A 14,935-nucleotide genomic window follows, 5' to 3' on the forward strand; every position below is an offset into this window, starting at 1 on the left:
TCCTCACAATTATGCTCCTTCTTAGAGAAAAATGGTATCTGTGAGGATTTCCAGTCAGGTTTTAGACCATATCATAGTACTGAGACTGCTCTAATTAGAGTAACAAATGACCTGCTATTGTCAAGCGATCGTGGTTGCATCTCTCTATTAGTGCTACTGGATCTTAGTGCTGCATTTGATACTATTGACCACAACATTCTTTTAAATAGACTTGAAAATTATGTAGGCATTAGTGGTAGTGCACTGGCATGGTTCAAATCGTACTTATCTGACCGTCATCAGTTTGTGGCAATAAATGAAGAGGTATCATTTAGATCGCAAGTGCAGTATGGAGTACCTCAAGGCTCAGTGCTAGGGCCATTACTTTTTACGACAGAATGCATAGCTGATATTAAAAACTGGATGGCGAATAACTTCTTACTGTTAAATTCTGAAAAAAACAGAGGTACTAATTATTGGACCTAAAACCTCCACAAGTAATGACCTAAAACACAGTCTAATACTAGATGGCTGCTCTGTAAATTCGTCGTCATCAGTTAGGAACCTAGGCGTCCTATTCGATAGCAATCTCTCCTTTGAAAGCCACATTTCTAGCATCTGCAAAACCGCATTTTTCCATCTTAAAAATATATCGAAATTACGACCTATGCTATCAATGTCAAATGCTGAAACATTAATTCATGCGTTCATGACCTCAAGGATAGATTATTGTAATGCTTTATTGGGTGGTTGTTCTGCACGCTTAATAAACAAACTCCAGCTGGTCCAAAATGCAGCAGCTAGAGTTCTTACTAGAACCAGAAAGTATGACCATATTAGCCCGGTTCTGTCAGCACTGCATTGGCTCCCTATAAAACATCGTATAGATTTTAAAATCTTGCTAATTACTTATAAAGCCCTCAATGGTTTAGCTCCTCAGTACTTGAACGAGCTCCTATCGTATTATAGTCCCTCACGTCCGCTGCGTTCTCAAAATTCTGGCAATTTGATAATACCTAGAATATCAAAATCAACTGCCGGTGGCAGATCATTTTCTTATCTAGCGCCTAAACTCTGGAACAATCTTTAATCATTGACGGCAACCAGAGTGAATTTTGAGTGAGACGGAGTGTTTATAAAATACCTGGATGGCCTGAGCAAAGTGATGTATGGACCCATTGCATAACTCTTAGACGGAGGACTACCGGTACATAATGCTTATTAGGGAGACAACCTTGCGGTGTGGGTTCGTTCTGTTGCCCTTTTTGAATCTCCTCCATCAAATCCCATGTAACGGGTGCAATGATAACAGATGAGGGTAATATGGGTTCTTGTGTGAATTCAGTTTGGGGATGATCATGTTGCCTAGATAGTGCGTCAGCCTTGCTGTTCTTACTGCCTGGCCGGTAAGTTACGTGAATTGGAATCTTGTGAAGAAAAGTGACCAGCGAGCTTGACAAGGGTTTAGTCACTTGGCACTCTTGATGTACTCAAGATTTTTATGGTCAGTGATTACTTGGAATGGGTGAATGGAAGGGTGAGTTCTATGCCAGCTTTCATAGTTCCTTATTGCCAACATTATAGTTGCGTTCTGCATCAGTGAATTTCCTTGAGAAGTAGGCACATGGGTAGAGCTTTCCAGGTTGTCCATGGCCTTGAGAGAGCACTGCTTCAATTCCATTATAAGAAGTGTCAACTTCTACAACAAACTGCAGGTTGGGATCAGGCTGTTTGAGAATGGGTGCCTTCGTGAAGCTGTTCTTGAGTTTGGTGAAGGCTAGTGTGGCATTTTCAGTCCATTTCAGCTTTGAAGGTTTACCTTTCAGCAGGGATGTCAGTGGTGCAGCAATCATGCTATAATTACGAATAAAGCATCTGTAGAAATTGGCGAACCCTAGGAAGGGTTGAAGTTCCTTGACTGTGGTTGGTTGGGGCCATTCAGTGACTGCAGTAATCTTGGAACTGTCCATTTCTACACCTTAATGGCTGATGTTATACCCCAGACGGCCGGTGCATTTGCTAGCCCATAAGGCATCACCTGGTAGTGTTGGGTTCGAGTCCACCTAAGTCGAGTCCGAGTCAAGTCCGAGTCTTTAACCAATCGAGTCCAAGTCAAGTCCGAGTCCAAAATAGGGCGAGTCGGACTCAAGACTGAGTCCAAATGGGTGAATCAGAGTCCAACTAAACACTATACTGTTTGTCAGTATATTAACCTTGTTTTAACCTTTACAGCTAGAATAAGGCAATGACAATTAAAATGTAACAAAAGCAAACCTTTGTTGCATATTGACATTTAGATGTTTGATTACATAACATCTCATAATTAGTGTCCTGCTCAGCAAACTTAAAGTAATGTAATAGAAGTTATAGCTTATGTATTGTGACATATTTCAGAGTGAAACAACTTTTAGAATGTGAAAAATTATAGGGCAGGACAGAACTTGACTTTATTTGTTGTTATATAGTAAATGTATAAATTCAATGGGGTGGGCAGGAGGCTTAGTGAATGAGACCTGAGGAGCAGAAAATGCACCTCTTATCTCTGATTGTGGCTGTGTTTTGGGTTTTATGTGACGAATGGTTAGACCTTAGACTGGGTAGATGACATTTTTCATTTTCATTTCTTGGATGAAAATGAGGCTGTGAGGGTTAATGACAGTTTTCAAGTAGCAGTCTATAGAAGCCATGGAATAAAAGAGTAAAAAAAAAAGTAAATTCGAGTTTATATTTAAAAATTCTGATTTTATTTTCACAATTCTGAGATTATATCTCACAATTCTGATAAGAAAAGGCATTCTCCCTTTCCCCTCAGCTCAAAATAATGAGTTTATATCCCACACCTCTGGCATTTTTTCCCTCAGAACTGACAAACTTGCTATTAAGTTAAATTGAGTTATAGTATCCGAAATACAAGATATAAACGACATATAAAATTTGAATTTTTTGCCTCCACAATGTGCACGCAGCTGCAAGTGGCATAACTGTAACGTCTACTCTACGACAAATTGGTCTACTGACAACGGGCCATTGAATTATTAGAAAATAATGCACACCCAAGTAAGCAAGTAAAACATTCTTAAGCTTAATGAAGGAAAATAAACAGTCTAATGATTAATAAATAGTAATAATTAGATAGTTTTATACGCTTTTCAGATTAGTCTATATAGCGAAGGCTACCACAGAAAGTCAGAGTCCGGGTACAAGTCTGAGTACCCCAACTCTATCACCTGGTATTTGTAGTGCCCCCTGGTGGTCAAAAAAGCTGTCTTCCATTCATCTCCCTCTCGAATTCTGATGAGATTGTAGGCGATACAGCGGTCTAAACTGGTATAAATGGTTGCCTCACTGAGCTGTTCCAGGGCAGCAGGCACCAATGGTAATGTCAGGGGTGTATGCAGGACTAGACGAGACGATATTCACAAATACAATATATTTAATATAATTCTCCAAGAGGAACAAGGCAGGAACACGAAGAGATTTCACACACATCAAAACGTTAAGGACCGACAATACACTGAACTCAAAGACAGACTCTTAAAGACAAACTAATCAAGATACACAGGTGACATGGATGACTGATAATAAAACACAGGTGTTACAGATGACGGTGACGAGGGATAAACCAAATGACAGATCAACGGGGGGAAGACAAATGGGAAAAACCAATGACAAGACAGACAGAACTGTGACATTACGCCCCCCTCCGGAAAGGCGCGTCCTCGCGCCGTGGAAAAAACGAGAGGGGCGGAAAACCAGGAAACCAAAGTCAATGAGGGAGGGGGCTCCGGCGGAGGACGCAACCCCCGGAGGAGGACCAGAACAAAAGTCCAGGTAACACAGAAGACAGTCCATGGGGGCGACGACGGAGGGAGGAGCCAGGGAAGACACAGGAGGGACCTGAAGCAGGAGGAAATCCACAGGACCCAGACCACAGCCATGATGACGGCCCACGGTGGAGCCGACGGAGGGAGGAGCCATGGTGGAGGGAGGAACGCCGACTCCATGGGGCCGACCAGGGGATGGAGGCTGTGCCCGCAGGAAGGAGGAGTCCCAAGGAGCCGGTGGGACGGCGCGACGAGGCACAGCCAGAGGAGCAGAGTCCTGAGGAGCCGATGGGGTGACGACTGACCAGGGCGGAGCCGGAAAGACGATGGAGCCCGGTGGAGCTGGTGGATCGACGGGCGACGGTGGAGAGGAGGGCGTCAAGAGCCGTGGTGGAACCGCGGGGTCGAAGGGCCGAGGCGGAGTCCAGGACTCGGAGGCTGGAGGCAGAGCTGAGGGATCCTCCAGCCGAGACGCCGTTGGAAACTGGCAGCCCCGCGGCGAGCCCACTGCACAGATGTTGGGCTGAGGGTGAGCTGAGGGGCTGTCAGGGGACAGCGATGGCCAGACAGACATGGCAGTGGATGACAGAGGGTGGGTGGGTGGGAATTGCGGGCAGACAGGACAGACGGGTATTTCCATATTAAAGTCAATTAAGTTACCAGAGTTATCTTCAACGAGATCCGAGAAAAAGTCTATTAAATCCCCAGAATTTTGTCCAAGCTCACCCTCAGTGGTGGTGCAGTGGGCAGGGCTCTCTGTAGCCCTCTCTTGCTCCACGTCATACTCCACCGTCGCGGATGTTGCAGTCGGCTCTCGCACCTGGTCCGATGTGTCCGGCTCTGGCTCTGTCGCTCTTGGCTCTGGCTCTCCATCGTCGGTGGGCTCGGGCTGCAACTCCGCTTGTCGGGGTGATGTTGGGCTGGGTTCTGGGTCAGGTGTGGGGCTGGTGTCATCCTCCGCGTTTGACGAAGATCTGCTGGACACCAGCACCCACATGATGAAATCAGCGATGCTCTCTCGAGGACCTTCCCCGGACAACTGCCTCTTGATGGTGTGGTTAAGTCCCTTACGGATAAAGGTACAGAGGCAGTAGTCCGGGTAGTGCGTGTAAGGCACGAGGTGGATGAAGTCTCTGGTGTAGTCCTCGAGAGAGCGATCCCCCTGCTCCAGGAGAATGATGCTCACAGCAGGGTCCATGATAAAAACCAAAAAATAAACACTGAGAAAAACGAAAAATAAAGCAGGGGAAACACGCTGGGGAACTGTTAGGTCGGTCCTTCTGTCAGGGGTGTATGCAGGACTAGACGAGACGATAGACGATATTCACAAATACAATATATTTAATATAATTCTCCAAGAGGAACAAGGCAGGAACACGAAGTGATTTCACACACATCAAAACGTTAAGGACCGACAATACACTGAACTCAAAGACAGACTCTTAAAGACAAACTAATCAAGATACACAGGTGACATGGATGACTGATAATAAAACACAGGTGTTACAGATGACGGTGACGAGGGCTAAACCAAATGACAGATCAACGGGGGGAAGACAAATGGGAAAAACCAATGACAAGACAGACAGAACTGTGACAGGTAATGGGTATCAGAATTTAACCTTGGTAGTCAATGCAAGGCAGAAGTCCTTCACCCTTCTTTTCTACGAAGAAGAAGCCTGCAGCCACAGGGGAAGTGGTCACATGGATGAAACCGGAACTAAACGCTTCTTCTATGTATTCTTCCATTGCCTGGGCTTCTGGACGTGATAGGGGATAGATTTTACTTTTGGGTGGCTTTGCATTGGGTAGTAGGTCTATGGCACAATCCCAGGAACAATGAGGAGGCAGTTGGGTGGCTTTGGTCTAGCTAAAGACTTCCTGATACCCCTGGTAGCACGAGGGAACGACTTTCAATGCTTGTGGATAGACAGGACCTGGTAATTATAGTGTTCAGATAGTAGGTAAAGCAGAATTGTGACCATTGCGTAATCTCACCATGATCCCAAGAGACAACTGGGTCATGAACAGACAGCCAAGGGTATCCTAGGATAACTTTATGGTGTGGAGAATCAATAGTCCTACTAGAAGTTGCATGGGCAAAGTTTGTTTGGTGATTCCATCTCCAATGGGTTTATTGTTTATTGCTGTGAAATCAATTGAGTCGTTTTCAGTAGAAATCTTGACACTGACAGTGAGGGAATTCATAATAGGGAGAGAAAGACTGTCAACACCCACCCGGCTATCCAAAATATTCGTATGATTGTTGAAACAAACTATCCATCTTCCAGACTGTTGTGTCTTAATCAATTGCTTTACTGGTTAAGTGAGTTATGAGGAAAGTACATTTCTTCTCATCAGACTCAAAATTATCCCGTTGGTGTTCAAAAAAGATTTCTTCTTAGACTTAGACTTGCTCCGAGCCTTAGACTGCTCAGACTAGCCACCAAATTTATCCGATAAAGCAAACTTTCTTGGGCATAGAGGTTGGTAGCGATCGGATATACTGCGTTAGGTAGTCGTTAGCAGTTTGTAGCTTACCCAGCTGTTCCTGATATCCTTTGAGAATGTCGCTCTGGTAAGCGAACGCCGCCGGTAGATTCGAAACTTCTGCTGGATCCATCTGCGGCGAAGTAAGGCCAGCCTTATGCTGCATTATTTAATTTAAATGTTATTTTGTGAATAACAAGGCACTGTTTTTATCAGACTTTATTTCAGATAAAGACTTACTGTTTTAAATAAATCTTGGCATAAAGAAAAAATATAAACTTCTGTTGAATCGGATTACTCCTGTTGGTTTTGGAACTTTGGATCTCCCTTAGGTCCCTTTGGTGAACTTAGGTCACCTACAACCGGCAGTTCAACATAAGCACTGTGACTGTTATCATTGTGTAACATGTATTTAAACAATACATGTTATTATATATTAAAATTTATTTTTATTATTCCAAGCATATTTTATAATATATAATTATATTTATTATTTGATTTTTAATCTTCTATTTAAAAAAAAAATAGACCCTCGCTATAACACAGTTACCATTACTGACAATAAAATGCGATGTTACTCTAATTGAGCTCACTGAAGGGGTTTTCATCCGAGTAGGGTCCTCCAGCCATAGGACCTGCAAAGCTGTGCATTGCATCGCATTGCGTTCTTCTTCTGATGTAAATTCTGGCTTATTCCTTTCAGCTGTCTTCTTCCATAAATGAAAACTAGCTGAGTTTGTTTACAGAGGTCATGTGGGTGTTTACCTACACATCCGCGTGTCTCACATGGATGTTTAACATTTGAAAAGTGAAGATATAGATATGAGTTTAGACGGGAAAAACTGGAGCTCGAGTTGGTATCATACCTATTACATTATCAGAAAATATTTGTTTTTGACGTGACCTCCTTCATTTAAAAGTAGACATTTCAAGATTTCTATTCATATATTTCTCATGTCTGTGAGGCAGGTATTCGCTGAGATTCAGGTTGAGTATTTTTAGTTCTTTACACGGTCATCAAGAAAAAACGAGACAGACTGCACTGGTGCGGTTTACGATCCCAGGGGGTTTAACATTGTTGCCGCGAATTGAAGCAACCCCAATAATGTAATATTTAGCCCCTGGAAGGTTTGAAACAATTTCTTCTCGTAAACTCTGAGACGACCTTGGTGTTTGTCAAAAAACAGTAGGTAATTTGGCCAGGGATTTTTATGTTTATTTTTAGAGATAAACACTAACATTCTGTATTTGGACGGCAATAAAATCACTAACTACCCGCTGTAAATAATGAAATTAACTTAACTCTACTCCTTCAGTTCATTGTTTACCTGGGTTTACTTGTACTTTTCTTACTAACTTCCCTCGTCTTGATACTGAAACGTTCAAAAGTGAGGTATCTAGCATGAAATTTACTACTTGCTTGCTTGATCCTATCCCCACAAGCTTATTTAAATCTTGAACAATACCCTCACGAAGGTCTGCTTGGGTTGATATGCGAGGCTTTTTACTTTGCTTACTCTGTGAGTGCCTGAATGTGGATCCACTTATCATTTTTGATATTTTGTTCCCTCTCTGGAGCATCCATGGTTTTAGCGAGAACCTGATGTGCCCCTGGCAGATCTGGGTAGTAACTAATTAATTGTAATCTGGATTACGTAATCAAATTCCAAAAATGAAGTACTTGTAATTAGGTTAAATTACATTTTAAAATACTCGTAATCAGACTACAGTTACTTTTTTTATGAATTACACGATTGCATATTATTCACACAATAGCAATAAATTATTCATAATTTATTGATTCTCCCTAATTCCTCATTTTCACCTTTTAAATGTTTCTTTCTAAAATAGCCTACTGCTTTTATACATTCAGAAAGTCTTCAAGTTTTGTGCACATTTACATAAAGACCTGTCATTAGTCAGGTGGGTAGGGGAGAGTGGGGTAAATTGAGCTTGTGGGTAAATTGACCCACCCCCTGTATCTTGGCAACTGTACATTTTTACTGTCATGTGACCATGTAATTTGGAATCACACATAATTTCTTCCAGACTGTGAAAAAGAGGAGAAACATTGGAGGAGTGGAAAGCAATAATTTACTTAAACCTTGGCTTGTCAAAATAAATTTTAGCATAATATATGTAATGTTATTACATTAAAGCAATGTTTTTATGATGCATATAGGTGATTTAGCAACATATAAAACCATGCAAATCGTTTAGCTAAATATTAGCCTGAATTTGTAAGATAGCTATTCTTACCCCACCATAAAGCACTAAAGTTAAGTTAAATCTCTGAAGTACAAACTGGTATTTTAATGTGATATTATGCAACTAGTTTAGTTTATCAAATATATACATATTATTTTTAGTTTATATATTAGGGACAGTGTACAAGTGCACCAAATCCATTCTCTGAGAACCAGAAGATGCTTTCTATCACATTATAATACAATATATCTTTCCACATATAGTCTCTAATGGCCTGTTCAACACTGCAGAAAAGCTACCACACCAATAATCTTTTGACTAAAATATTCATTAGTTTCAGTGACATTCATTCCTTCATTCTAATTCAGATTTTTTTTTTTTTTTTTTTTTTACTCACACTCTCTGTTTAGTCATCTTGTTTTAAAACTGCAACAAGTGAAAGATTTAAAATTAAATTTTCTTTGATTGGTTTTATTTTAAGTTTACTGTTAACAACTATGACTGTTTGTAAAATTTTATTTGATTATTATTATTATTTTTTAAAGAGGTAAAACATAGTTTTGAATCAGATTCAGCCACAGGAGCCACAGGAACATCTCATTATGAGGAGCCATATTTTGAGAACCCTTCGGCTTAGATACATTCAGATAATTTAAAATGATTGGAAACATCCTGAAATTACTTTTCATTGTACTTCTGCCGCATTTCCTTTGTCTTGAGGTTCACCTTACCTTACTCTCCCCTATAGAGCATTTGACCATTGGATTTGCAGAAATTATTTCAGGTTTAAGAAGCGTTTCATACATTTTTATACATACATACATTTGACATTTACTTTTTTGTCTTTAGAAGGCTTTTGTCTTTCAAACACATTAAAATGCACAAATTCATCAATTCACAAATTCATAAACTTTTTTTTAATCACTGATATATTTTTCTTTCTTTCACCAAATATATTTACTTGAAGTACTCCAGAGATTTTAAAATAAATATTTAAATAATCATCACATATATAACTTGGTATAATATATAACTTTTAATATAACATGTAACTTTTTATGTTTTACTTAATTGTTAGCATTTCATTTAACTCCTTAATACCCTGCAGTTTATTCACAAACCTTGATGTAATATAATGTTAAATGCACTTCATGTTGTTAATAACAATGAATGGAATGCATTATATTACCTAAAATGTGTAATGTAATGAATTACGTTACTAACTAAAATTTTCTCATGTAATTTGGAATCAGTAATGGATTACAGTTTGTAAGTAATCTATCCAGCTGTGGCCTGGTCACAATTTTTTCTTTTATTTACATCTGTCTTTGATGTTTGGTGCCCTGCTATTCTCAGTATTATAAAATTTGTCTTTGCAGACCGTTGCTTTTTTTCAGCTGTGGTAAAGATTGCTACTGTAACTCCTGTACCTTGCACGATATTAATATTTGTTTCATTAAATCTTTGTTTTTGACAATTGTTGCCTCAAATTGTTTAACCATCTCACAAATAATAACCCTTCATTAGGGTTTTTGTAAATTTCACAATACTGTGATAGCTTTTTTCTGTTGATGATGTTGTATGCATTAATGCACTAATGCATTATTTCCAAGTACTCATCTAATGTGACTCATGGGTCAAATATTTGGCTCAAATCTCTGACTGGCATTTCATTATAAAGGTCTATAGGGGCATTTTAAGTAAACAGTCTGATGCCATACTGCACCTGATGGATTATTAGTGCTAAAGAAGCTGTTGTTTTTTTATTCTTAACGAGTGTCACCGTTACAAAAGGGAGTTCCCAATGTTCACACATTTGAGTTTTGAGTCACTCTTTCATTAAAACTGAGATATTATAACAAGTCACATGGGATCATTTGTTGAAAACAGGGAGATACCACCTGAGGTGACACCACAACAGAAGAGAGTGTGTGAGGGTTTTGTTCAGGCACTGTTATCTTGTCATTTATATGTTTTTATGTGTTTCATGGCAGCCTACAGTAAAGTAAAAAGAGATTTAAGTGCCATAATCCCTAAAAAACTGTCAATATCAAACAAAAGTATTACTGTTTGTAAACTACATTAGCACAATCATCAGAGATGTACCAGTCAAAATTACTTATTTGTGAAAGCTTGCAAAGTTGTAAACCAATCCAACTGCTGCTGAGAAACCAGAGGTAAAGTAAAATGGATTACCTGATCTTGTATAGAAAATTTGACCAAATCTGGATTTTTGAAGGTTAGGTTTAGGGGTTGCATTTAGGTTAGGAAAATAGTGTTATGCTAATAGAAAAACTAGAGTGATTGGGAAGGGATATATTCGGTTCACTTAGTTTTTGTTGCGGTCATGACATAGTAAGTCTTGGTTACATCCTAGTATGTTGAGGCCACTACATATCAGGTGAAACCCTTTCAAGAAATTATCAATCAGGACAAACTTCCCATCACTTCCTATCAGGATAAAAATTCTACATATGCTTAAACAAGTTTGAGTACTGCTAGACCTAGTCTATGGTCCATAGTTAATGAATACTTCACAGGGACTATGCCACAATGTTTAAAACATGGTGTCCATCTCTAATCTCTAAACTACCTTTTATTTCAAAAAATTTGAAAAATAGTACTCCAGCAATTACAGAGTCGTCTGAAATAGTGGCATTAAAGGGGTCATCCAATGCCCATTTTCCACAAGTTAATATGATGCTTTAGGGTCCAAATGAAAAGTTTGCAATATACTTTGATGAAAAATGTTCTATTGTAGTGTAAAAAAAAAACACTAATTTTACCTGGTAAAAATTGCCTCTGTTCTCAGCAAGCGATATCAGTACCTGGCCCTTTAAATTAAATGAACCTCTGCTCACCTCGCCCTTCAGTTCTGTGGGGCGTGTCATTACATAGCACACGGGGTGTTGCCTAGACAACAGTTGGGGGTATAGTTGTATAGTTTGGGAGAAAATGGCACTTGGGGGGCTTTGAAGACACTGTACAAACCCATCCATTTAAAATTTAATTTAAAAACCGGAGTTGGAACCTAAACAAGATTACACCCGCAAAGAAGTTTGGCAATTACGGCTTATACTGGACGTGTCTGAATGGTTAGTAAACTTAATGTCACTTTGATTTATCTTTATATGTACTGGCAGGGTAGAGTACTGAGAGATACGAACGCAATGTGTTTACTGTTTACTGTGGTAAAGAGACAAACGCGGTGTGTTTACTGTGGTTAAGAGACGAATACGGTGTGTTTACTGTGGAGACGAACGCGATGTGTTTACTGTGGAGACGAACGCAATGTGTTTACTGTGTTTACTGTGGTAAAGAGACGAACGCGATGTGTTTACTGTGTTTACTGTGGTAAAGAGACGAACACGATGTGTTTACTGTGTTTACTGTGGTAAAGAGAAGAGCGCGATGTGTTTACTGAGGTATAGCTGATTGAACAAGAGCAAAAAAGTGATTGGTTAACATAACTTACCCCGTCCTTATATTGAAATTATAGAAAGACTATTGTTATAGTCTTTACTCATGTGCAGTTGCAGGCTGTAAACACTTTTGCTGGTATTGCGTTAAGGTTACATTTTAATCATTAACAGACACTGTTTTAAACCATCTAGCGTTACAAAGCTAAGCTTTATACTGACTCTTGTTTATAAAGCAGTATGGTGAGAAATGATTTGTGTAAACATTAACCCATTTAAGAGATCGGCGGTCACATTCCCTTAGTGCTGTCAGTTTACACCAAGGGGCAACCTTCCGGTCTCCCTCGTGAAACCAACACGGAAGTGACTGAAACTGCAATTCATCGACTGGCCGCTTGAGGCTGGCTGCAAAAGGGAGTCAATCCCATTGACACTCCATGTTAAAATGCCCAACTTTACAGCAGAAAAAAGTATGTTTACAGCCTGGTTCAAAAAATGGTTTTGGTCTATATAGCTAGTTTTGCCCTTCATGTCAACTGTGAGGGGGGTGAATTTTTTTATAACTCATCGGTTTAAGTTATATTAAGCCTTAAAGTTCAGCATAATTAAGGGAGTGGCCACTTGAGTGACAGGGGGATTGCCGCTGCTGTCACCACTGTCGCTCTAGGCGGGCGTGGTTTCAGCAACCAGCTCCACCCACATCCCGCCTTTTTGCCTATTTTTGATTATCCGGGAGTGACGCGCGATGACGCGATTCCAAGATGGCGCGGCCGAATCCCGCCCACTATGAGCTTCAAATTAGCGCTTCAGAATCCTACGGGTGACGTCACGGATACTACGTCCATATTTTTTACAGTCTATGGTTTACACTCGGGGCATGTCTATGCTAAAACACTACTGTCTATCAACTATCGCAGGAGCGGCCTCTGTCGGTGTTATGCCACAACGACAGGCATCTGAGAACGGCTCGATATGAGAAGAGGCAAATTATTTTAATAAATTAAGAGAAAACTACTGGGTGGATCTTTGTCATTCTAGGGTGGTTGTGTACACACTCTCCCAACACACATTTCAGTTCAAACAGCTTGTAAAAGTGCATGTGGCACCAGATGACCCCTTTAAAACATTTCAGTCAGGTTTTAGGAAAAACCACAGCACAGAGAGAGTTTTGCTGAAAGTTGTATATGAAATTATTATTTTAACTGTGGACTTAGGTGACTTCCAAAATCCAGCTTTTACAAAGGTTGTTGGCAAAATTCAAGCCTTGGCTCTCATATAAATATTTCGAAAAGTTAATTCATGCCTTTCTTTCTCAGCTTCATATGGCGCAAAATTCTGTGGCTAGGCTATTACTGGGTGCTCATAAGTGTAAACATATTACCCTGATTTTGTCTCTTCATTGGCTTCTTGTCTATTATAGAGGTTATTTTAAGATTCATATATTTGTTTTAAATCCGTAAATTGACTGGCACCCACTTATTTGTCTAACCTACTTCATCGAGATCTCTCAGATCTTCAGATCAGAGGCTGTTGATTGTTCCTAGGGCAAGACTAAAACTGAAAGGAGGCTTTTTCTGTTATTGCACCTAAATTATGGAATAGCCTTCCATTGTGTGTTAGAACTGCTCAAGCACTTTTGGGTTTTAAATTTAAGCTAAAAACTGTTTTATCTGGCTTTTAATGTATTATAGAAATTAATATCTCTTTTCTTGTCTTCCCTTTTATTGTTTGTGTTGTTTTAAATGCTATTTTTATCATATATAATCAGCTATATAAATTTTATTTATTAGAAATTAGCGTTTGGTATTTTTTTTATTTTATTATGTCAAAAGCCTTCAAGGTCCACATGGACGTATCTCGCGGCCCGGATTTGGACCAGAGTCCACCAGTTGACAACCCTGGATATAGGACATTCTTGTCTACTCCTGATTATGCGTCAAAACAATGGCGACAGTTTACAGCTCACTCAGGGCAGGTCTAAGGTGAGATGGCCATGTCAATCAACAAGTTGCTTGAGAATGGTTTGATTCGACAAAGGGGTTATTATATATAGGATAAAAAAAAAACACTGGGTGGATTTATATAATATAGGGTGGATGTGTACACACACTGCCAACACACATTTGTGTTCAAACAACATGTAGAAGTGAATTTTGTATCAGATGACCCATACCAGTTTATAAGTTATCATTTAAAATAATTTAAAATAACTTTATCATTCTCCCTGTGAAGAAAAACTTTTGCACTCTACAGCTGCATCAGAAAACTATGCCTTGCTGCCATATCAGGCAATGACTTTTCAGGCATATATATGCACAAAGGTAACTCAGACTTCTGAGGCAGCATAATGGTTTAATGATCTACAACAAAACAGAGAGAGAGCTTTGTTGATAACCAAGTGAATAATTAATTTTCGATAGAAATTACCTTAAAACTTGAGGAAAAAAATGTTAGAAACAGGCATTTACACACAAACTAATCACCATTCACAACTTTTTTCACAATTTGAACACTGTAAACTCTCAGCTCTTTGTATACACAAAAGGTCTGTTGTATCCATTAATATATTACTATTAGTTATATTTGATATGATCACACCCATGTGAATAGATTGTTCAGTGCATCACATTACCTGCTGCTAAATTCAAATCTGCATTCGCTAGATGGCAGACATGTTTTTACAGCGCATTATAAACGCATTATAACTACACAATCTATGAGCATAACAGATCACACACGATTCTGTTAAGCTTATGAATGCGATGGCCACCTATGAATTGTCTGTCCTGTCACGACCACAGAGGTTGTGTTTTTTAGTTTAGTTTAGTTGTGTTCTACCCTGTTTCTGTTCTCCTGCCTTGTTTTGTTTTCATTTACCTAGTTTCTGTCTCGCTTTGATTATGTCATTGTGTTCACCTGTGCTCAGTTAATTAAGTCATTAGTTCCTCTTTTTCATATCCAAAGTAACATTAATAACCGGCAACTCAGAGAAATAAAGGAGGAGTTATCTTCTAG

This window comes from Garra rufa, chromosome 11 (genome assembly GCF_049309525.1).
Source record: "Garra rufa chromosome 11, GarRuf1.0, whole genome shotgun sequence".
In the NCBI taxonomy this organism is placed as follows: Eukaryota; Metazoa; Chordata; class Actinopteri; order Cypriniformes; family Cyprinidae; genus Garra; species Garra rufa.